Genomic DNA, 24,832 nt, shown 5'->3' on the forward strand with positions numbered 1-24,832 from the left:
GAAGAGGTGATATGATCACTACATACAAAATAGTAACAGGAATTGATAAAATCGACAGGGAAGATTTCCTGAGACCTGGAACTTCAAGAACAGGAGGTCATAGATTGAAACTAGCTTAACACAGATGCTAAAGAAATATAAGAAAATTCACTTTCGCAAATAGAGTGGTAGACGGTTGAAACAAGTTAGGTGAGAAGGTGGTGGAGGCCAAGACTGTCAGTAGTTTCAAAGCGTTATATGACAAAGAGTGCTGGGAAGACGGTCTCATCCTTTAACTACACTTAGGTAATTACACACACACACACACACATACATATTATATTATATATATATATATATATATATATATATATATATATATATATATATATATATATGCAAGGCCCGATTTGCCTAATAAGCCAAGTTTTCATGAATTAATATATTTTCTCTATTTTTTTTCTTATGAAATGATAAAGCTATCCATTTCATTATGTATGAGGTCAATTCTTTTTTTATTGGAGTTAAAATTAATAGAGATATATGACCGAACCTAACCTATCTTTATAGGTTAGGTTAGGTAGCTGAAAATGTTAGGTTAGGTAGTCGAAAAAACATTAATTCAAGAAAACTTGGCTTATTAGGCAAATCGGGCCTTGCATAGTAGGCTGAGATGTGCGTTCTGGCTACTAGGTACGACACATTATATATATATTTATATATATATATATATATATATATATATATATATATATATATATATATATATATATATATATATATATATATATATACATATATATATATATATATATCGGACAATTAGTAAAAAAAAAAAAAAAAAATTAAATTATTTTACCTTGTACCTAGATCCACCAGGCCTGTTTGGTGCCTGTTTCAGTACTTCAGACATCTGGAAGGTCACATCCTCCTCCTCAACTTGTGGATGTGCGTTGATAGATGATTCTGTAAAATTAAGTTATTTATATAATAATAAATTCAGTATAACAATAATATTCTGTAAAATTAAAAGTAATTTATACATCAATCAGATAAAACTCTCCAGAGATGGTGATACACAACATATAAAGGACAAGTTTCAGAACAAAATATGCATTTAGGAATAAGGTTTTGTACATGTAGGTAGCACATGAGAAAATAAGTGGAAGGTGATCAAGTTTATATTAACATGTTAATGACTTTGTTAAGGCTTTGCAAGAATGAAAAAATATTAATAATATAATATCACCTACCAATTAATTGTACATCATTTATAAGTCAATTATTTGCATTATTATTATTCAATACTAATGATATAAAAATGCATTTTGTAATCTACTATTTATGCAAGTATTAAGCACAGGATCATGAAATAAACTGCAAAATACTGTAATGGATAAACCAATTAATTTTACATTTTCCTATAGCTAAGTCAGTCAGTTCTATTAGCAGCAGAGAACAATTATGCCCAACCTCTATTAAATGAAACAATCTTAAGAGCAAGTGATAGAAATATAATCATTTATGCTTGGGATTATGGAATGGTTCCAAATATGAAAAATATCAAGTTTTTTGGTTAAAATTTTTTAACTTAAAATTTACATTTTTAAGTGAATTTTAAACTTTATATATATATATATATATATATATATATATATATATATATATATATATATATATATATATATATATATATATATATATATATATTAGTTGATTTTATACCCGCATTAGGTCAGGTGATAATACAATGAAGGTGAAAACATGGGGGGATACATAAGGGATAAACATAGGGGCTGCAGAAGGCTTATTGGCCCGTACGAGGCATCTCCTATCTAAACACAAAGATTAATCCAGTGTAATTGGCCTGTTATGTTGTAACATAACATATATATATATATATATATATATATATATATATATATATATATATATATATATATATATATATATATATATATATATATATATATATATATATATATATATATATATATATAACATATATATATATATATATATATATATATATATATATATATATATATATATATATATATATATATATATATATATATATATATATATATGTCGTACCTAATAGCCAGAACGCACTTCTCAGCCTACTATTCAAGGCCCGATTTGCCTAATAAGCCAAGTTTTCATGAATTAATGTTTTTTCGTCTACCTAACCTACCTAACCTAACCTAACCTAGCTTTTTTTGGCTACCTAACCTAACCTTACCTATAAATATAGGTTAGGTTAGGTTAGGTAGGGTTGGTTAGGTTCGGTCATATATCTACGTTAATTTTAACTCCAATAAAAAAAAATTGAACTCATACATAGAGAAAAGGGTAGCTTTATCATTTCATAAGAAAAAAATTATAGTAAATATACTAATTCAGGAAAACTTGGCTTATTAGGCAAATCGGGCCTTGAATAGTAGGCTGAGAAGTGAGTTCTGGCTACTAGGTACGACATATATATATATATATATATATATATATATATATATATGTCGTACCTAATAGCCAGAACGCACTTCTCAGCCTACTATTCAAGGCCCGATTTGCCTAATAAGCCAAGTTTTCATGAATTAATGTTTTTTCGTCTACCTAACCTACCTAACCTAACCTAACCTAGCTTTTTTTGGCTACCTAACCTAACCTTACCTATAAATATAGGTTAGGTTAGGTTAGGTAGGGTTGGTTAGGTTCGGTCATATATCTACGTTAATTTTAACTCCAATAAAAAAAAATTGACCTCATACATAGAGAAAAGGGTTGCTTTATCATTTCATAAGAAAAAAATTATAGTAAATATATTAATTCAGGAAAACTTGGCTTATTAGGCAAATCGGGCCTTGAATAGTAGGCTGAGAAGTGAGTTCTGGCTACTAGGTACGACATATATATATATATATATATATATATGTATGCCATATACATATATATGCTATGTTGTATGCTACAACTTGGCTGATAATAAAGCCATTCACAACTGCAGGCCTAATAAAAAAAGGAGGTGGCATAGCAATATCTTACAAAGATACCTTCATCTGCAATAGTCTCATTAGTAATAGAGACGACTATTGTGAATATACCTTTGCCAAGTTCTCCAGTAAATCCCTTAAATCCTCCTTGACTATAAGTGCCATCTATAGATTTCCCAATACCGACATAGCTTCATTCTCAGATAACGTAAGGAATCTTATCATAAATAACAATCTCAACAAAAATCAAACCAACTTAGTGGTTTGTAATGGTGAACAAAACATGCAGATACTTATATATAACCTGTGAATAGAGTGTAATAACACCAAAACTATTTGTTTATTGTTTTATGACCATAATAATTGAATCACTAATATGATTCACTAATATATAATCCTAATAATAATCACTAATATATAATCCATTGAGCATGCTGCATCTCTTTCAGTCTCTTTGCAATTTGAACAAGAGGGTTTTTAATTGATCGAACCATATTCTTAAAGTAAAGTAAATGAGATGTATTCCATATTTTGCAAAATATACGATGAAGGCACACAAACATTCATACCAAAACTGAAGGGCAGGATTTATGAGGAGACATTAGAGGCATTAAATATTCCAAACTAGAAGACAGAAGGAAAAGAGGAGATATGATCACTACGTACAAAACAGTAACAGGAATTGATAAACTTGATAGGGAAGATTTCCCGAGACCTGGAATTTCAAGAACAAGAGGTTATAGATTTAAACGAACTAAACAAAGATGCCGAAGAAATGTAAGACAATTCACTTTTGCAAACAGAATGGTAAACGGTTGGAACATGTTAGGTGAGAAGGTGGTGGAGGCCAAATCCGTCAAAAGTTTCAAAGCATTATATGACAAAGAGTGCTGGGAAAATGGGACACCACGAGTGTAGCTCTCCATCCATCTGATTGATAACCCAAATGAATTTTTCATGGATATGATACCAACATCAAATCATAAATCAGATGTGATCCTATCCCCACTGGATTTTGAAGAAGCCATAGACAGTATGCCTATGCACTCTGCACCAGGCCCTGACTCTTGGAACTCTATATTCATCAAGAACTGTAAAAAACGTTATCGCAGGCCCTTCACATTCTTTGGAGACAAAGCCAAGATACTGGCATTGTCCCTGACATACTAAAAACAGCAGAGATAGCACCGCCCCATAAAGGAGGAAATAAGGCAGAGGCAAAAAACTACAGACCGATAGCACTAACATCGCACATCATAAAAATCTTTGAGAGAATGCTAAGAAGTAAGATCACAAAATACATGGAATCACAGCATCTCCATAACCCCAGACAACATGGTTTCAGAACAGGGCGCTCTTGCCTATCACAGTTGCTGGACCACTCTGACATGGCACTAGATGCCATGGAAGACAAACAAAACGCTTTGACAAAAAAAAGCCTTTGACAAATGTGACCATTGTGTTATTGCACATAAAATGCGTTCAAAAGGAATTACCGGAAAAATAGGCAGATGGATATACAACTTCCTGACTAATAGAACCCAATGTGTAGTAGTCAACAAAATAAAATCTGAACCATCAACCGTAAAGAGCTCAGTCCCCAAGCGTACTGTGCTTGCTCCAATACTTTTTCTCATCCTCATATCGGACATAGACAAGGACACAACCTATAGTACTTGATCATCCTTTGCAGATGACACTAGAATCTTCACGAGAGTAGGCAACATAGAGGACACGGCAAACCTCCAATCAGATGTAAATCAGGTCTTTCTATGGGCTACAGAAAATAACATGGTGATTAACGAACATAAGTTTCAGCTCATGCGCTACGGAAAAAATAAAAAATATAAAAACGGAAACCACTTACAAAACTCAGTCAAATCATAACATTGAACGGAAAAGCAACGTAAAGGATTTGGGTGTACTGATGTCAGAAGGCCTTACATTTAAAGAACAATAAAGTAGCCGTCACAACTGCAAGAAAAATGACAGGATAGATAACAAGAACTTTTCACACTAGAGATGCTATACCGATGATGATAGTTTTCAAGACGCTAGTGCTCTCTAGAGTGGAATACTGCTGCATAATGAAAGCCCCTTTCAAAGCTGGAGAAATTACTGACCTATACTTATGCATTTATCTTCGGTTTAACACAACAGGCACCAGACACACGCTAGGCATCATACACACTAGGATAAAACAAACATTAGGCCAGAAGTCAGAAAAGAATTCAAAGAATTTTACTGGAAAGGCTTGCTGTTAGGAAAGGAAGTAATTGAGATGAATTAATGCACAGTATGTCAATTTTGTGAAATATATGATAAAGGAACAAAAACATTTATACCAAAACAAAGATGCAGAACTAGGAAACAGGATTTGTTCAACTGAAATTTCAAGACGGACAGAGACCAAAAGACACAAAAATGGAATCAATATACGAAGAGGCCAAACCCCCAAACATACCAGTAATACAAAGAGAAACAACTACACGGCAGTGAGGAGAGAGGCAGAAAGAAATTTTGAAAAAAAGGAACAAACAAATGTAAAGTAGAACAAATCATATTCTATAAATACAGCAACAACCAATTGCAGGTAAAGGATAATATTCAGAGCTTTTAAATGCATGGATGGCGAAATACTCAAGAAATTGTTCACGACTTTTGTTACACCAAAGTTGGAACATGCAGCGGTTGTATGGTGCCCATATCTTAAGAAGCACATAAACAAACTGGAAAAGGTGCAAAGACATGCTACTAAGTGGCTCCCAGAACTGAAGGACAAGAACTATGAGGAGAGGTTAGAGGCATTAAATATACCAAATATACTACACAAATATATATACTACACATGCACAATAAACTACCCTACACAGGCTGAGTATGGTGTGTACAATAAATTATTAGCTAAAAGATAAGACTGAGTTTGTATAAATGGGGGTTAAGTCAGAGTGGGAAAATGTAAGTGGAGTGCCTAAAAACCCTGTCCTGGGACCTCTGTAATTCATAATATATACAAATAATTTAGACTCAGGTTTGATCAGCAATATTTGAAAATTTCCAGACGATACAAAAGGGATTTTTTTCTGGATTCAGGATTATTTTTTTATGGCTGAAAACAGGTTTTCAGCAATAAAAGAAATACAGTATTGCTGGAACAACCGTCGACATCTTCAAGAGAAAACCTGAACATCTTCAAGAAGTGAAGATGACCTTGAGAAGAAGTATAGGTTGGGAGAAGTATAGGTTAGGAATTGTCTCCAAAGAATTCTCAAAGAATTACTCGTTATTGCTATCCAAGATAATTAGACGAGCCAAAGCTAAATACTACGAAGATAAATTTACCCAAATAAAGAGTACCTTACCTAAAAATATGTATGTACCTTACGTAAATAAACATTTGATTTTGAAGTGCCGGACAAACAAGGCTGTGGTGGATATGTGGGCCTGAGGGGCCTGTCCAAGCAACAGCCTGTTGGACCAAGCTCTCACATGTCAAGCCTGGCCTTGGAAGGGCTTGGTGAGTAGAACAACTACCAGAACCCTATAATGCATGTATCAAGGTGTCCAGGCAGTGAGCACCACATAATGCAGTGCAGTCCTGTAAGAATAAGCACAGTAAGTATGGGCATGGAGGGGGTGCAGCAGTGGCTTGTGAAGGGCTGGAGAGTAAATGGACATGCCCAGGGGTAAAAAGCATTAGGGTAACAGAACATAGCCCATAAAAATAGTAATGACAATGAATGAATAATTATATGAATGCAATAATACTTCATATCTCAATAGGAATACTAAGCAGGATGCAAGACAAGGTACTGGTGGTGATAGTGGTTGGTACAAGTCCTCACATCCCCACAGACACCAGTAACAGCCCTCACCTCCCAACACAGTACCCTTGTAGCGAGTTAATCTTATACTCGCTTCATTATCTTATAGCATAACTAATTAACACTAATTACAGAAGCTACACAGGTGATACTTTGGTGTGAGTTGAGCGCACTGAGCGTCGGTATCGCTACACCCTTGTTCCTTAACAACCCTTTGGACCTTTATTACAGAAAAATAGAATCAATTAATTTAATAAAATATAAAATATAAGTGCTTACTTACGATAATACTATCGGTGGAACACAAAATCTTCTTCTTCTTGATAGTAGGTGCAGTTTGCATGAAGGGTTAGTCCTCGCCATGACTGAACTGACGATAAAATGGCCGATGTGTTGATATGGCGTCAGGTGACGCTGTGACGTCACAGGTGAGGGACGCTTTGCGCATTACTCCCTCGTACTTAAAAAGTACTACAGGTACTTTTTGGTTTTATTTTTGAATATGGCAGAAGTTGGACAGCTTTTCAAATCATTATAAGGGAGTGAGTTCCATAGACTAGGTCCCTTCATTTACATAGAGTGTTTACATAGATTAAGTTTGACTCTGGGGATATCAAAGAGATATTTATGTCTGGTGGGGACGTGGCCATGTGTTCTATTACATCTGTCCAGGAAGAGTTTCAGAACAGGGTTTGCAGTTAGAAAAAGGGCTTTATAAACGTAATTTACACAGGAGAATGTATGGAGTGAATTTGTTTAGCATGTTTAAGGATTTGAACAAGGGAGCTGTGTGTTGTCTGAAGGTAGAGTTATTTATTGTCCTGATAGCAGATTTTTACTGGATGATGATGGGCTTGAGGTAGTTTGCAGAGGTTGAACCCCAAGCACAAACGCCATAAGAATGATAGGGATAGATAAGTGCATAATAGAGTGAGAGGAGAGCAGAGTAGGGTACATAATATCTGATCTTAAACAGTATACCAACTGTTTTAGAAACCTTTTTAGTTATGTGTTGTATATGGGTGCGGAAGTTGAGTCTCTTGTCTAAGTATAGGCTAAGAAACTTTCCATCATTTTTATTGCTAATGTTTACATTATCTATCTGAAGCTGAATTGCATTTGTTGATTTGTTTCCAAATAAGATATAGTAGGTCTTTTCTATGTTTTGTGTGAGGTTTGTTGGTTGACATCCACAAGTAGACTTTTTTTAATTAATTGTTTACAACATTATTTAACAGGAGTGGGTTGGGGTCAGAGTAGATGAGTAGTATCATCAGCCAACAATATAGGTTTAAGTATGTTAGAGACATTAGGGAGATCATTGATGTATATAAGAAACAGGAGGGTCCTAGGATGCTGCTCTGTGGCACCTTTACGGTAATTAAGTGGTAGAGTGGGAGAGGTTATATCATTGATGGCTTCATATTGGTGTCTGTTACTAAGATAGGATCGGATATAGTTTAGGGCAAGGCCACGGATTCCATAATGGTGGAATTTAAGTAAGAGGTAGTTATGGTTAACAGTATCAAAGGCCTTTCTCAGGCCGATGAAGAGTTCAATTGGAAACTCACTTTTGTCAAGGGCTGAGAAGATTAAGTCAAGCAGACTAACAATAGCATCATTGGTACTCTTTTGGGAGCGGAAGCCAAACTGACAGGGACTTAGTATATTGAATTTTACAAGATTGGAGTAGAGCTGTTTGTAAAAAAAAAATAATAATTTTGATAATATAGGTAGATTCGATATGGGTCTGTAATTATTTATGTCTGCCGTGTTACCTCCTTTATGAACTGGCGTTACTCTTGCTTTTTTAAGGATATCAGGGAAGGTATGACACTCTAGGGATTTGTTGAACAGCAGTGCTATGGATGGTGCAAGGGCATGGGAGGCACGCCTGTGTACCATCGATGGTATTTCACTAATGTTCCCAGCTTTGGTTTTTAGCGAGTGAATGATGGACACAACATCTGTAGGGCTGACCGGAGAGAGGAGAAGAGAGTTTGGATAGCTGCGTGAAAGATATGTGGTAACATATGTCTGAGTCTCTGGGATTTTTCGGGCAAGGTGAGCACCAAACGATGAAAAGAAGCTATTAAATTCAGTTGCTGTTTCAAGATCTGTTGCAGGTGTATAACCATCCTTGGAGATTTTTATCTTATTATGTGAATGTTGTTTAGCTCCTAGGATGGTAGAGATGGCTCTCCATGTGCTTTTTATGTTGCCTTTTGCTTCTTTGAATCTATTCTCGTAATAGGAACGCTTTGCTCTTATTATACTGGTAAGCACTGATGAATACCTCTTAACTACTTCTTTTCCAACTAGGCCAATCCTAAGTTTTTTTTTCATATTCATGTTTCTTGTCGATTGCTTTAAGTATGCCATTAGTGAGCCAGGGATTATTTAACCTTTTTGCCAGTTACTTGCTTGGTGAGGAGAGGACAATAAGTATTGTAAAGGCTTTAAATTTTGGAAAGAGGCTAGTTAACGAATTATTATCCTGTGTATTGATAAATTTAGATTCCCAGTTTACATTGTGGAGGGCATTTGTGAGATTGCCTATTGCCGCTTCACATTGTAACCTAAAGGTAATTTTCTTGTTACCTGGTGGTGTTATGGCCATGTTCGCTACAAGGAAGGTAGGATAGTGGTCAGTTGTTCTGTCAGTGATTATACTTGATGTAAGAGGAGCTGTTATGTTGGTCCATCAGTGATCCAGGGTAGTCGCAGATGTTTGAGTGACTCGGGTGGGCCTGGTGATTGCGGGGATGAGCATACAGGAATTCATGCTGTTGAGGAAACAGTCTACTTGAGGGTTATTTTGTAGCCCTAGGTCAATATTGAAATCACCTCTGAGAACTATGTGATTTTTGTTGAGATTATTGTTTATGATAAGGTTCCTCAAGTTGTTATTGTATTTGTGTCTAGCTTCAGACACAAGCATGTTACAGTTATGTCTTAAAGAGTTGAGAGCAATTAAGGATGATAAAGAGTCACTTACAACTAATGTATCAAGTTTGGATACTTGTACACATTTCAGTGCAAGGAGCAAGGCAAATAGTTCAGTCTGAAGGGTAGAGGCCCAGTTGTTTATACGGACTCCCCACTCAAAATATAAGTCATATCCTATTGCCAGGACAACTGCACTTCCAGCTGCACCCGTTGGGCGCTGTAGGAAACCTTCAGTGTATATGATTTGAGAGAGAGAATGCTCTGTGGACAGAGCATCAATATGGCTTAAGACGTTGAGCTTTGCCTCAAGACAAAGCTGGGACTGATCTCTAATTTGCTCCTTTGATGGAAAGGGAGGGATTAAAATTGAAAAGGGTGTAATTTCCTACAGTGCAGGAAAGTGCTATTGTTGTCTCTCTTGGTACAAATTATAAATCTGATACTTTCTGAGTTCAGTTCCAATTTTATTTATCTATTTGAAACAATGTTTACATTCAATAAAGAAATTCTGGAGGGCTTCTGTGCAAGGGTTAGGATGAGCTAGCCTAAGCATTTTTATACCAATTTGACAGTTATTTTCAGTAACACGATAAACAACGCTCGGAATATTAAGTTCCTTTCTCATATTAAGTATCTTTGTGGTACGAAGGCACCCAAGGATTATCCTCAAGGCTTCGTTCTGCAATTTTTCAAGCCCTCCAAGCTTTCTTTCAGGATGCCTTAAAGTTAGTTTAGTTCATTTATTATGCACCCCATACCCATCTTGTGGGCGGTAGTGGAAAGGGTTGCAGAGGCACATAATGGGCTCAGGGACTGAACCCAACAATTCATTTAGCTAAGCAAGTTACAATCTTGATGAGCTAGTTACAAAATTCAGTATAAGTCGTCACATCAACAATAGGTTCGAGATCGATCACAAGTACAGTTTCTAAATTAAGCAACTGACATATGTGGAGAGCTAGTGTCACAATTGATATGTTTGTCCTGCACACCGCCCCTCATCCAGTGGGCAGCGGTGGATAGGTTACAATCACTTAGTTACTACTTACAGTTAGCAAACTGGGGATATTTGGCTAAAATTTCTGGTACCAGATCATTTTGAATGAAATATTGACACATCGTTGGTACATTGGTTATAGAATTGTCTCTGAATTCACTATCACATAGTGACGGAGGGGTGTGCAAATAATTTTGTTGACAGTTAACATTTGGTCAGGTCTACATCGGCAGATAATGAGAATTCCCAGAAATACTTGTAACCGAGTCTAAGCCGAGCAGTAGTAACATCTAGAAGTCTGCTGATTTTATTGGATGAACCATAGATGTGTGGCTCCTTTTGCATAATAGTATTGAACGAAAGTTAATCTCCCCAAACACTTTCGCGTTTTGGGCAAGTTACCCCTCCACTCTCTCCATTTTTGTTTGGACATTCCCTGGCAGTGCGCGGAAATACTGAAAAGTGTATACTCTTTTCAACTTTGTCACCTTAATTCTCGTCCTATGTCTTTCATTTTGGTATCAATGCGTTCGCAATAGAATTCCCAACAGAACTATGTGCATATAATGTCAAAGACAGCAGCGCGCTCCACCCGCCGACAAGATGAATGTAGGCCAAGGGTACCAGAAAAAGAAAGCTGAGCCACCCTCAGGCAACTCTCATTACATTAGAGAGCGTGATAATACTGAAAAGTGTATACCCTTTTCAACTTTGTTACCTCAATTCTCATCCTAGTTTTTTCAATTTGGCATCAATGTGTTCGCAATAGAATTCTCTACAGGACTAAAGGCATATAAACTCCAAAAGCCCGGCTTACCATCCGCAACAAACAGAGTAAGCGAGAGTGTGTTACCAGGGAGCGCACAAGAGCGATAAAATGTATACACTCTTTTCATTTTGGTCACCCCAATTGTCATCCTAGGTCTTTCATTTTGGTATCAATGTGTTAGCAATAGAATTATCTACAGGTTTAAATGCATATAAACTCCAAAAGCAAGGTGTACCATCCGCACAAAACAGAGAAAGTGAGAGAAAGTAACCCGGGAGCACTCTAGTGCAATGTAATGTGAACACTCTTTTCACTTTGGTTACCTCAATTCTCGTCATATGTCTTTCATTTTGGTATCAATGTGTTCGCAATTGTATCTGCTGGCATTTTACCCTTTGCTTGGATCTGAAGGGTTTTAGGCTCACCACGATGCAATCTGATAGTACCACAGGTGTATATACCTATCTTCAAGCAGCAATTCACTCATTCAAACCGACTTATAATAGTTATCCATATATAAATGGTAATCTTTGTTCTACCTGTTAACCTGTCATATGAAGAAAGATTGTCAAAGCTTATATTACATTCTCTAGAAAAGCAAAGAATTAGGAGTGACATATGGTAGAGGTGCACAATGGGATGAATGGACATAACAAAGGGGACATTAATGGGGTATTAAAAGTAGCAACACAAGACAGAACTCGAAACAAAGTGTAAAAATTGGAAAATTTTAGATTTAGGAAAGAACTGCATGAGTAAATACACTGGGTTTGTACCTTAAGGTTCATGTATGCAATATTACAGAGTTCCAGTTAACTCCCATGCATGCAATTAATTTATGTTATGTTTATGTTTTTTATGTTAAAATGTTTTTGTTGATTTGTTTGTATATTTTCATAAGTAAAGCATGCTTACCGTCTTATTCCAAGTTTTATGATAACTTTACAAGGTTTAAAACATAAAGTTCAATATATATTCTGGTTTTCACACAGGAATTATACGTTAATATAACATCATAATAACGTAATGATGTCGTGTAAATAACGTTATACTGACGTCATATAAATGTTATATTTATGTTATAAGAACGTAAATTGGATAGCTTTACAGAAAGTAAACAAAAAAAACTAAATGTTGACTGAAAATTATTTATTCTTAAATATAAAGCATGAAAACATTATAATACCATAGCATTCACTATTATTTTTAAATTTTTACATAAATCTTAAAAAACTGTGTCTCAAGAATATATGTTTTTAGTTATATCCTTTGGTTTTAAGAACATCAGATATACGTATTTATGTCAAAAGTTACAGTATTACCTTTGTGGAACCATTTAAAAACGTCCACAAACGTTCTGTGTTTGCTGGGTATGAACCTGTACATCTTTTCTCAATCTTTGGCGGCTTTGTTTCCAATTATTAAACAGTTAATGAGCTCCGAAGCACCAGGAGGCTGTTTATAACAATAACAACAGTTGATTGGAAAGTTTTCGTGCTTGTAAACTGTTTAATAAATGTAAGCAAGGCCGTCAAAGATTGAGGAAAGATGTACACGTTCGTAAGTGCTTTCGTGAATCTGGCCCCAGTACTGTATATAATGACGCAAAGTATGCGAATAGTTCTGCAATAGTGATCCTATCCTGCGTCATAATTTACATACATATCTACTTCTGTTTTGTGTATTAAAATTACTACATTTTTATGTTAATTTATTTCTGTAAATGATGATGATGATAAATTTCAATAAATGTAAGTAAGAACATAAGAACGGAAACTGGTCGCGTAAATGGAAATGGTTGGGTACATTTCCTTTCACCTACCTAATGCGAATATTCATGTGTCCGGACACTGGCGATGGTGTGGTATTGCCTATTTATTTGACCATATCTTTGCTTTCATTTAAGATATGTTTTCCTTGAAATGTATTTACATTATCGTCTACATCTGTCTTTATTCTGAAATAAAAACCTTTGACGTTACTTTGCATATATGTACATTAATTATAAAATTGATTGGCTTGTGTGCAGGCCTTCACACTCCCTGAGCGAGCCATCAAGTAACTATAAAAAGGCATATATCTTCACTTTCACTTCAGTTATATTTATACCAAAGTATTAACATGCAGCTTATATGTCTTTCTGATGACATAAAAAACTTCGTTTTTTACAATATATAGATTCAATTAACATTGATTTTCAAAAGGTCATAGTTCCCATCGAAAGGGAGAGCGTCGGCCAAGAAGCCTTGCTTAAAATATGAATATTTTTCCTCTCTAATAAGGTATAATCTCTGTGATGCATTAACACAAACTATTTTATATCTGCCTTTCTGATAACATATATAAATATAATCTTTATTTGTGAATATTTGTTAATTAAGCAATATATCAGAGAGCGTGTAGGGTTCGGTGTTCTATGAACGAAAAGGACTGGAGTAGTTTAAATAGCGAACGCATACCAACGAATAACGCTAGTATCTATATAACAAATTTATTGTCATGTGGAATTGATTTAACTTCCAGACACTTTTTTTTAATAAATATTAAATATTTTGTGGCTGTTTATGAAAAATATTATTATAAATACACATTCTACTTGTTAATATTACCAATTAAATTTGCGACAATTTGAGCCATGAAATACGACGACTGGATCACTGTGTACAAGAGGCTGTTATGGCAGCAAACACTCTCCAGGCGACCATATATCTTGGATAAGTCGCTCCACACAATTGTCGCTTGGACCGTCGACTTCCTATGGCGTCACCTCTCACATATTTACGTCTCATTTCGTTATGAAATTAGATTATTTCAGAGTAAAAATAGGTTTGATCATGTTCTACGTGTAGCACCAACATTCACACACACACACATTATATATATATATATATATATATGGATATTGAATAGAAGTGTTTGTAGAAAGCCTATTGGTCCATATTTCTTGATGCTTCTATATTGGAGCGGAGTCTTGAGGTGGGTAGAATATAGTTGTGCAACTATATTCTACCCACCTCAAGACTCCGCTCCAATATAGAAGCATCAAGAAATATGGACCAATAGGCTTTCTACAAACACTTCTATTCAATATCCATTGTTTCGTGTTCTGTCTTGTGTTGATACTTTTAATACCATATATATATATATATATATATATATATATATATATATATATATATATATATATATATATATATATATATATATATATATATATATATATATATATATATATATATATATATATATATATATATATATATATATATATATATATATATATATATATATATATATATATATATATATATATATATATATATATATATATATATATATATATATATATATACAGCCTACTATGCAAGGCCCGATTTGCCTAATAAGCCAAGTTTTCCTGAAATATATATTCTCTAATTTTTTTCTTATGAAATGATAAAGCTACCCATTTCATTATGTATGAGGTCAATTTTTTTTATTGGAGTTAAAATTAACGTAGATATATGACCGAACCTAACCAACCCTACCTAACCTAACCTAACCTATCTTTATAGGTTAGGTTAAGTTAGATAGCCGAGAAAGTTAGGTTAGGTTAGGTTAGGTAGGTTAGGTCGTCGAAAAAACATTAATTCATGAAAACTTGGCTTATTACGCAAATAGGGCCTTGCATAGTAGGCTGAGAAGTGAGTTCTGGCTACTAGGTACGACATATATATATATATATATATATATATATATATATATATATATATATATATATATATATATATATATATATATATATATATATATATATATATATATATATATATATATATATATATATATATATATATATATATATATATATATATATATATATATATATATATATATATATACATATATATGCTATGTTGTATGCTACAACTTGGCTGATAATAAAGCCATTCACAACTGCAGGCCTAATAAAAAAAGGAGGTGGCATAGCAATATCTTACAAAGATACCTTCATCTGCAATAGTCTCATTAGTAATAGAGACGACTATTGTGAATATACCTTTGCCAAGTTCTCCAGTAAATCCCTTAAATCCTCCTTGACTATAAGTCAAGAAATAAGTCACGACTATAAGACTATAAGTCAAGAAATCAAGAAATAATACCAGAAATAAATACAGTTTTGATATTCCTAGAGTACGTCTTAATCAAACTAGAAATGCTCTGCAAATCAAGGGGCCCAGAATGTGGAATGACCTTCCCAACCATGTTAAAGACTGTACCTCTCTCAACCAGTTTAAGATAAAAACTAAACACTACCTAATAAATTCCCTGTAATCTACCTCACTCCTCTATTGTCAACCCATGTCTGCTATTTTCTTTTTTTTTTTTTTTTTTTTAATCAACACTGTTTGTCAACCTATTGTATTTGTGCTGCTTTTTCAGTCATGTTCCCCCTTTTTTTTATCTTTATTTGTATTTGTTCTCAACATCTTTTATTCTTTATGCTCAATTAGTATTAAGTTCTAGATATTAATGTTTTCTTGCCCGAAACGCATTGCGTAATAGTGGCTTTAGGCATTGTATGCACTAGCTCTATCTATATATCAATCCATTAATGTAACATCACTTGTATGTATATACCTTACCTGAATAAACATCTGAATCTGAATCTGAAGTGCCATCTATAGATTTCCCAATACCAACATAGCTTCATTCTCAGATAACGTAAGGAATCTTATCATAAATAACAATCTCAACAAAAATCAAACCAATTTAGTGGTTTGTAATGGTGAACAAAACATGCAGATACTTATATATAACCTGTGAATAGAGTGTAATAACACCAAAACTATTTGTTTATTGTTTTATGACCATAATAATTGAATCACTAATATGATTCACTAATATATAATCCTAATAATAATCACTAATAAGGCTAGAGTAATATAAATTTCTGGTAAATTTAGAGTGATATAAATTTTTAGAGTACTGTAATATAAATTTAAATTTCATAGTCACTTCACTGACCGTTATAAATACCAGTCTGCCGTCAATAAATTCTTTGGTGAAATATTTATAATCAGGAGTAGAACTCATAAATAGGCCTAAGCAAAAAAATAAAGAATGGACATCAGTTTGCATATGAATCTGATGAGAAAATTCCTTGATTAACATACATTTCCCTACCAATCAAATGATCCCATCTTAAGTACGTCTCAGACTGTCTTCATCACCAATTCCAATGCTAAATAATATTACAACATAAATGTCCCAAATTTACCTACAGAGTATATTAAATTTTATATAAATTTCCACAGAGCAAAAACAAAGCACATTATTATTTACATAAATATGAAGAAAAACATTTAAAGCTTTGTTTTATCTTTGCTAAACTAAATAGATATTTCTATACTTATAAGCAATTTTGAGTTTTCCACCAGTGACAGCTTCTCTAGTTCTTGCTTGGTCATCTAACTTTCATAGAAGAACAACATAATAAAATATTTTCAGATTTTTACCTTTCATGGTGAAGTGTTTTTCACAAACGAAATATAATTACCTCTGAAGAACATCCAACTGACATTGTGATAAGTTAATATACCATTATGTGCCTCATTATCCTTCAACATTCTCTTAATTATCTTCCATACTCAAAGTGTTTAGCCTATTATCTGCATGTATCATCTTATGCCTCTTCATATGTCCAAGCTGACGGAATCTCTTTCCACACTCTGGACGCTCATGAGGTTTGTCACCTGAATGCACTAACATGTGAGTCTTCATATTTCCACTCTGACTAAATCTCTTTCCACACTCTGGACACTCATGAGGTTTGTCTCCTGAATGCACTAACATGTGCTCTATTATAGATCTACGTTTTCTAAATTTTTGGCCACACTCGGCACATTGAAAAGGTCTCTCATCCGCATGCACCATCCGGTGTCTCTTCATATGTCCAAAAAGTCTGAATCTTTTCCCACACTCTGGACATTCATGAGGTTTGTCATCTGAATGCACTAACATGTGCTGAATTATATTTCCACGTTTTCTAAATTTTTTGCCACATTCAGCACATTCTAAAGGTCTTTCGTCCGCATGCACCATCCTATGAGTCTTCATATGTGCGAGATGACAGAATCTCTTCCCACACTCTGGACACTCGTGAGGTCTATCACCTGAATGCACTAACATGTGAGTCTTCATAGTTCCACGATGAGTGAATCTCTTCCCACACTCTGGACATTCATGAGGTTTGTCACCTGAATGCACTAGCATGTGAGACTTCATATATCCAAGACGACTGAATCTCTTCCCACATTCTGGACATTCATGAGGTTGGTCATCTGAATGCACTAGCATGTGAGACTTCATATATCCAAGACGACTGAATCTCTTCCCACACTCTGGACATTCATGAGGTTTGTCATCTGTATGCACTAGCATGTGAGACTTCATATCTCCAAGACAACTGAATTTCTTCCCACATTTTGGACACTCATGAAGTTTGTTACCAGAATGCACTAACGTGTGACGCTTCATACCTCCAAGACGACTGAATCTCTTCCCACACTCTGGACATTCATGAGGTTTGTCATCTGTATGCACTAGCATGTGAGACTTCATATCTCCAAGACAACTGAATTTCTTCCCACATTTTGGACACTCATGAAGTTTGTTACCAGAATGCACTAACGTGTGACGCTTCATACCTCCAAGACGACTGAATCTCTTCCCACACTCTGGACATTCATGAGGTTTGTCATCTGAATGCACTAGCATGTGAGACGGGTCCATAGAATTACCCAAGTCGGCCCAAATCAGGCCAAAACTACCCAAATCGTCCTAGCATTACGTAAGTAATGAAGAAATATGGTATATTTACTTACTATAATGTTGGTGCTACACGTAGAACATGATCAAACCTATTTTTACTCTGAAATAATCTAATTTCATAACGAAATGAGACGTAAATATGTGAGAGGTGACGCCATAGGAAGTCGACGGTCCAAGCGACAATTGTGTGGAGCGACTTATCCAAGATATATGGTCGCCTGGAGAGTGTTTGCTGCCATAACAGCCTCTTGTACACAGTGATCCAGTCGTCGTATTTCATGGCTCAAATTGTCGCAAATTTAATTGGTAATATTAACAAGTAGAATGTGTATTTATAATAATATTTTCATAAACAGCCACAAAATATTTAATATTTATTAAAAAAAAGTGTCTGGAAGTTAAATCAATTCCACATGACAATAAATTTGTTATATAGATACTAGCGTTATTCGTTGGTATGCGTTCGCTATTTAAACTACTCCAGTCCTTTTCGTTCATAGAACACCGAACCCTACACGCTCTCTGATATATTGCTTAATTAACAAATATTCACAAATAAAGATTATATTTATATATGTTATCAGAAAGGCAGATATAAAATAGTTTGTGTTAATGCATCACAGAGATTATACCTTATTAGAGAGGAAAAATATTCATATTTTAAACAAGGCTTCTTGGCCGACGCTCTCCCTTTCGATGGGAACTATGACCTTTTGAAAATCAATGTTAATTGAATCTATATATTGTAAAAAACGAAGTTTTTTATGTCATCAGAAAGACATATAAGCTGCATGTTAATACTTTGGTATAAATATAACTGAAGTGAAAGTGAAGATATATGCCTTTTTATAGTTACTTGATGGCTCGCTCAGGGAGTGTGAAGGCCTGCACACAAGCCAATCAATTTTATAATTAATGTACATATATGCAAAGTAACGTCAAAGGTTTTTATTTCAGAATAAAGACAGATGTAGACGATAATGTAAATACATTTCAAGGAAAACATATCTTAAATGAAAGCAAAGATATGGTCAAATAAATAGGCAATACCACACCATCGCCAGTGTCCGGACACATGAATATTCGCATTAGGTAGGTGAAAGGAAATGTACCCAACCATTTCCATTTACGCGACCAGTTTCCGTTCTTATGTTCTTACTTACATTTATTGAAATTTATCATCATCATCATTTACAGAAATAAATTAACATAAAAATGTAGTAATTTTAATACACAAAACAGAAGTAGATATGTATGTAAATTATGACGCAGGATAGGATCACTATTGCAGAACTATTCGCATACTTTGCGTCATTATATACAGTACTGGGGCCAGATTCACGAAAGCACTTACGAACGTGTACATCTTTCCTCAATCTTTGACGGCCTTGCTTACATTTATTAAACAGTTTACAAGCACGAAAACTTTCCAATCAACTGTTGTTATTGTTATAAACAGCCTCCTGGTGCTTCGGAGCTCATTAACTGTTTAATAATTGGAAACAAAGCCGCCAAAGATTGAGAAAAGATGTACAGGTTCATAAGTGCTTGCGTAAGTGCTTTCGTGAATCTGGCCCCTGGAATTTAAAAAAAATCGCGGAATTCAGAGATAACACCATCATTGGTGTCCAAGAAAAGTGTAAGTACTTCATTTATAATGATGTGCTGCCCGAAATATTAGCGAAGTATCTAAAATTTGCTTACTGTAAGTAATTCCTGCAAATGATTGTAAAGCCGTCGCCCAGTTGGGTGGGTGTGGAGCACATGACTGTTAAGCTGCCGCCCAGTTGGTTGGGTGTGGAGCACATAACTGTAAAGCTGCCGCCCAGTTGGGTGGGTGTGGAGCACATGACTGTTAAGCTGCCGCCCAGTTGGGTGGGTGTGGAGCACATGACTGTTAAGCTGCCGCCCAGTTGGGTGGGTGTGGAGCACATGACTGTAAAGCTGCCGCCCAGTTGGGTGGGTGTGGAGCACATGACTGTTAAGCTGCCGCCCAGTTGGGTGGGTGTGGAGCACATGACTGTTAAGCTGCCGCCCAGTTGGGTGGGTGTGGAGCACATGACTATAAAGCTGCCGCCCAGTTGGGTGGGTGTGGAGCACATGACTGTTAAGCTGCCGCCCAGTTGGGTGGGTGTGGAGCACATGACTGTAAAGCTGCCGCCCAGTTGGGTGGGTGTGGAGCACATGACTGTTAACCCAGCAAACATTTTCATGTTTTTAAAACATCCTAAAAACGACATTTCATTGTTTTCAGCACGTTAATAATTACGTTTAGAAAAGGTTTTTTGAGAACTTTTATATACAACCTTAGAACGTAAATAATTAACATTTCTAAAAACTTTTTTATAATCTTTTAATTACCTACATTAAAACGTTTAGGGTAAATTAGGGTATAATAATTTTGTAATTCATATCTGAAATAGAAAGGGAGAGAAAGAAAGAAGACATATCTGAGAAAGAAATGGACATCCTATATATGTATGTGTAAATTACAAATAAATAGGGTACAAAAAGATAATTAAAATATTATATTTATTTAATTAAGAATGAGTAATACAACAAAATATATGTAATAGCTCGAAATATATAGACTATATCTATAACAATATAAAAGTAAAAATTTTAAAATCTATAAAAATCTATATATGCAATATGTGAACACAATAGATTTTGTGATCAAGCAGCCTGTGATTCATGTCATGCTGAGATCAGTCTGACGTTACAAGCAGTTATTGTTACTTAAAACTAAAACAAGTAAAATTTTCCGAGTATACATATAACACTATAGTTTTTCTATGACATAATTATTATTATTACATAATTACTATGACATAATTACCATGACATTACTATGACATATACTATGACATAATTATTATTATTAATAATAATAATAAAAATCTATTAATCAAAAGTTTAGGACTAATTAACTAAAAATAAAAATCTACAAGTGAATGTAAACACAGTCAAGTATAATATTCATGTAGAAAGAGAAAGAAAAAGAGAGAGAAGGAAAGAAAGAGAAAGAAAGAAAGGGAGAAAGAGAAAGAAAAGAAAAAACAGTCATGTATAATATTCATATTAGCACCATGCAATATAACTTAGATTAAGTAAAAAATCTCAGACATTTTTAAATCAAATGAAATATGAGAGCCAGAGAGAGAGACCCAGAGCCAGAGAGAGAGAGCGAGAGCCAGAGAGAGAGAGAGCATGAGCCAGAGAGAGAGAGCCAGAGAGAGAGAGAGAGAGAGAGAGAGAGAGAGAGAGAGAGAGAGAGAGAGAGAGAGAGCAAGAGAGAGAGAGAGCCAGAGAGAGCGAAAGAGCCAGAGAGAGCGAGAGAGCCAGAGAGAGAGAGAGAGAGAGAGAGAGAGAGAGAGAGAGAGAGAGAGACAGAGCCAGAGAGAGAGAGCCAGAGAGAGCGAGAGAGCCAGAGAGAGAGAGAGAGCCAGAGAGAGAGAGCGAGCCAGAGAGAGAGAGAGAGCCAGAGAGAAAGAGCCAGAGCCAGAGAGAGAGAGAGAGCCAGAGAGAGAGAGCGAGCCAGAGAGAGAGAGAGAGAGAGAGAGAGCCAGAGAGAGAGAGAGAGCCAGAGAGAGAGAGAGAGCCAGAGAGAGAGAGCGAGAGAGAGCAAGAGAGCCAGAGAGAGAGAGCGAGAGAACAAGAGAGCCAGAGAGAGAGAGCGAGAGAGAGAGAGCCAGAGAGAGAGAGAGAGAGAGAGAGCAAGAGAGCCAGAGAGAGAGAGCGAGAGAGAGGGAGAGAGAGAGAGAGAGAGAGAGAGAGAGAGAGAGAGAGAGAGAGAGAGAGAGAGAGAGAGAGAGAGAGAGAGAGAGAGAGAGAGAGAGAGACAGACAGACAGACAGAGAGAGAGACAGAAAGACACACACACAACAAAAGAGGAGACAGAACAAAATTAAGGCAAGGAGAGAGAAGACAGAACAGAAACAACAGAGAGAGGAGAGAAATGAGAAATCATTGAAGAGAAGGGGAAGAGAAACACAAGATAAGAAAAAGATACAAGAAAAATATACAAGATAAAAATGACATAAATGAATACCACAAATATAAAAAGTAAAGGAAGAGAGAAGCTAGAAGAGACAGGAAACGAGAGGTGTTAGAAGAGAGGAGGAAAGAAGAGATTAAAAGACAAGAAAAACAGGAGAGAAACGTAAAAGAAATAAAAAAAAGGGACATTTGTGAGGAGAGAAAATAGAGAGACCAGAGAAGACCATATATCAAGAGTGTGAGGATAAAGACTTATATATTTTCTTAGTAGACATCCTCTGGCTCTTGTTGCCCCTCTTGTATACGAATTGTACTTGCAAGTTTTCCCTGAAAAGATATTAACAAAATTAATATTTAATTATTTATTTATATAAATTACACACACACAAACTTTATATATATATATATATATATATATATATATATATATATATATATATATATATATATATATATATATATATATATATATATATATATATATATATATATATGTATATATATAGAGAGAGAGAGAGAGACCAGAGACCAATTATATATATATATATATATATATATATATATATATATATATATATATATATATATATATATATATATATATATATATATATATATAATTTCGTAAACCTCACCCTGTAAACATTCATGTTTCTACATGTTAAACAAGCTACGAGGATGAGGGAAGGGGATGTTCCCTCCATGCTGGATATTATATTTACCAGGAAAGAGAAAGATATATTTATCATTCAGTACCTCCCTCCTTTGGTACCTCCCTTTTCCTCTTTTCAGTACCTCCCTCCTTTTACCCAAGTGACATGGTCACTTGGGTAAAAGTGACCATGTCTTTTTGGGAATAAAGTATGCAATGCATTATAATCTGGAAGAAAATGAGCTTGAAGCAGTTGAAAAACCTGACTTGTGGAGAGGTCATTATGGGGAACTCAGATATTTCCTTAAGGAATTTGACAAACACTTGCTGTTAGGACATGAAGTAAATGAGATGTATGTCAAGTTTTGTGAAATATATGATAATGGCACAACAAAATTTATACTAAAGCAGAGATGCAGAACTAGGAAAAGGGGAAAAATTGCCCAAACATACAAGCAATACAAAGATGCGAGAAACAGCAATAGCAGTAAGGAGAGGGGCAGAAAGACTGACTTTCGGTCATATTCAACAACACAAATATACATACACACACACACATTATTGGAAAAAATTGGAATTGGAATATTGGAAAAAAAACTTAAAACTAAATGGGTAGAACACCTGGAGAGAAATGATATAATTTCAGACAGACAGTATGGTTTTCGATTTGGAAGATCCTGTGTATCGAATTTACTCAGTTTCTATGATCGAGCAACAGATATATTACAGGAAAGAGATGGTTGGGTTGACTGCATCTATCTGGACCTAAAAAAGGCATTCGACAGTTCCACATAGAGAGGTTGTTCTGGAAACTGGAAAATATTGGAGGGGTGACAGGTAAGCTTCTAATATGGATGAAAAATTTTCTGACTGATAGAAAAATGAGGGCAGTAATCAGAGGCAATGTATCGGACTGGAGAAATGTCACAAGTGGAGTACCACAGGGTTCAGTTCTTGCACCAGTGATGTTTATTGTCTACATAAATGATCTACCAGTTGGTATACAGAATTACATGAACATGTTTGCTGATGATGCTAAGATAATAGGAAGGATAAGAAATTTAGATGATTGTCATGCCCTTCAAGAAAACCTGGATAAAATAAGTATATGGAGCACCACTTGGCAAATGGAATTTAATGTTAATAAATGCCATGTTATGGAATGTGGAACAGGAGAACATAGACCCCACACAACCTATACATTATGTGAGAAATCTTTAAAGAATTCTGATAAAGAAAGAGATCTAGGGGTGGTTCTAGATAGAAAACTATCACCTGAGGACCACATAAAGAATATTGTGCGAGGAGCCTATGCTACGCTTTCTAACTTTAGAATTGCGTTTAAATACATGGATGGTGATATACTAAAGAAATTGTTTATGACTTTTGTTACGCCAAAGCTAGAATATGCAGCTGTTGTGTGGTGCCCAACAACAGAAGTTGGCCCATATCTTAAGAAGCACATCAACAAACTGGAAAAGGTGCAAAGACATGCTACTAAGTGGCTCCCAGAACTGAAGGGCAAGAGCTACGAGGAGACGTTAGAGGCATTAAATATGCCAAAACTAAAAGACAGAAGAAAGAGGTGACATGATCACTACATACAAAATAGTAACAGGAATTGATAAAATCGACAGGGAAGATTTCCTGAGACCTGGAACTTCAAGAACAGGAGGTCATAGATTGAAACTAGCTTAACACAGATGCTAAAGAAATATAAGAAAATTCATTTTCGCAAATAGTGGTAGACGGTTGGAACAAGTTAGGTGAGAAGGTGGTGGAGGCCAAGACTGTCAGTAATTTCAAAGCGTTATATGACAAAGAGTGCTGGGAAGACGGTCTCATCCTGTAACTACA

The sequence above is a fragment of the Procambarus clarkii genome, chromosome 55, assembly GCF_040958095.1.
Source record: "Procambarus clarkii isolate CNS0578487 chromosome 55, FALCON_Pclarkii_2.0, whole genome shotgun sequence".
Taxonomy (NCBI): domain Eukaryota; kingdom Metazoa; phylum Arthropoda; class Malacostraca; order Decapoda; family Cambaridae; genus Procambarus; species Procambarus clarkii.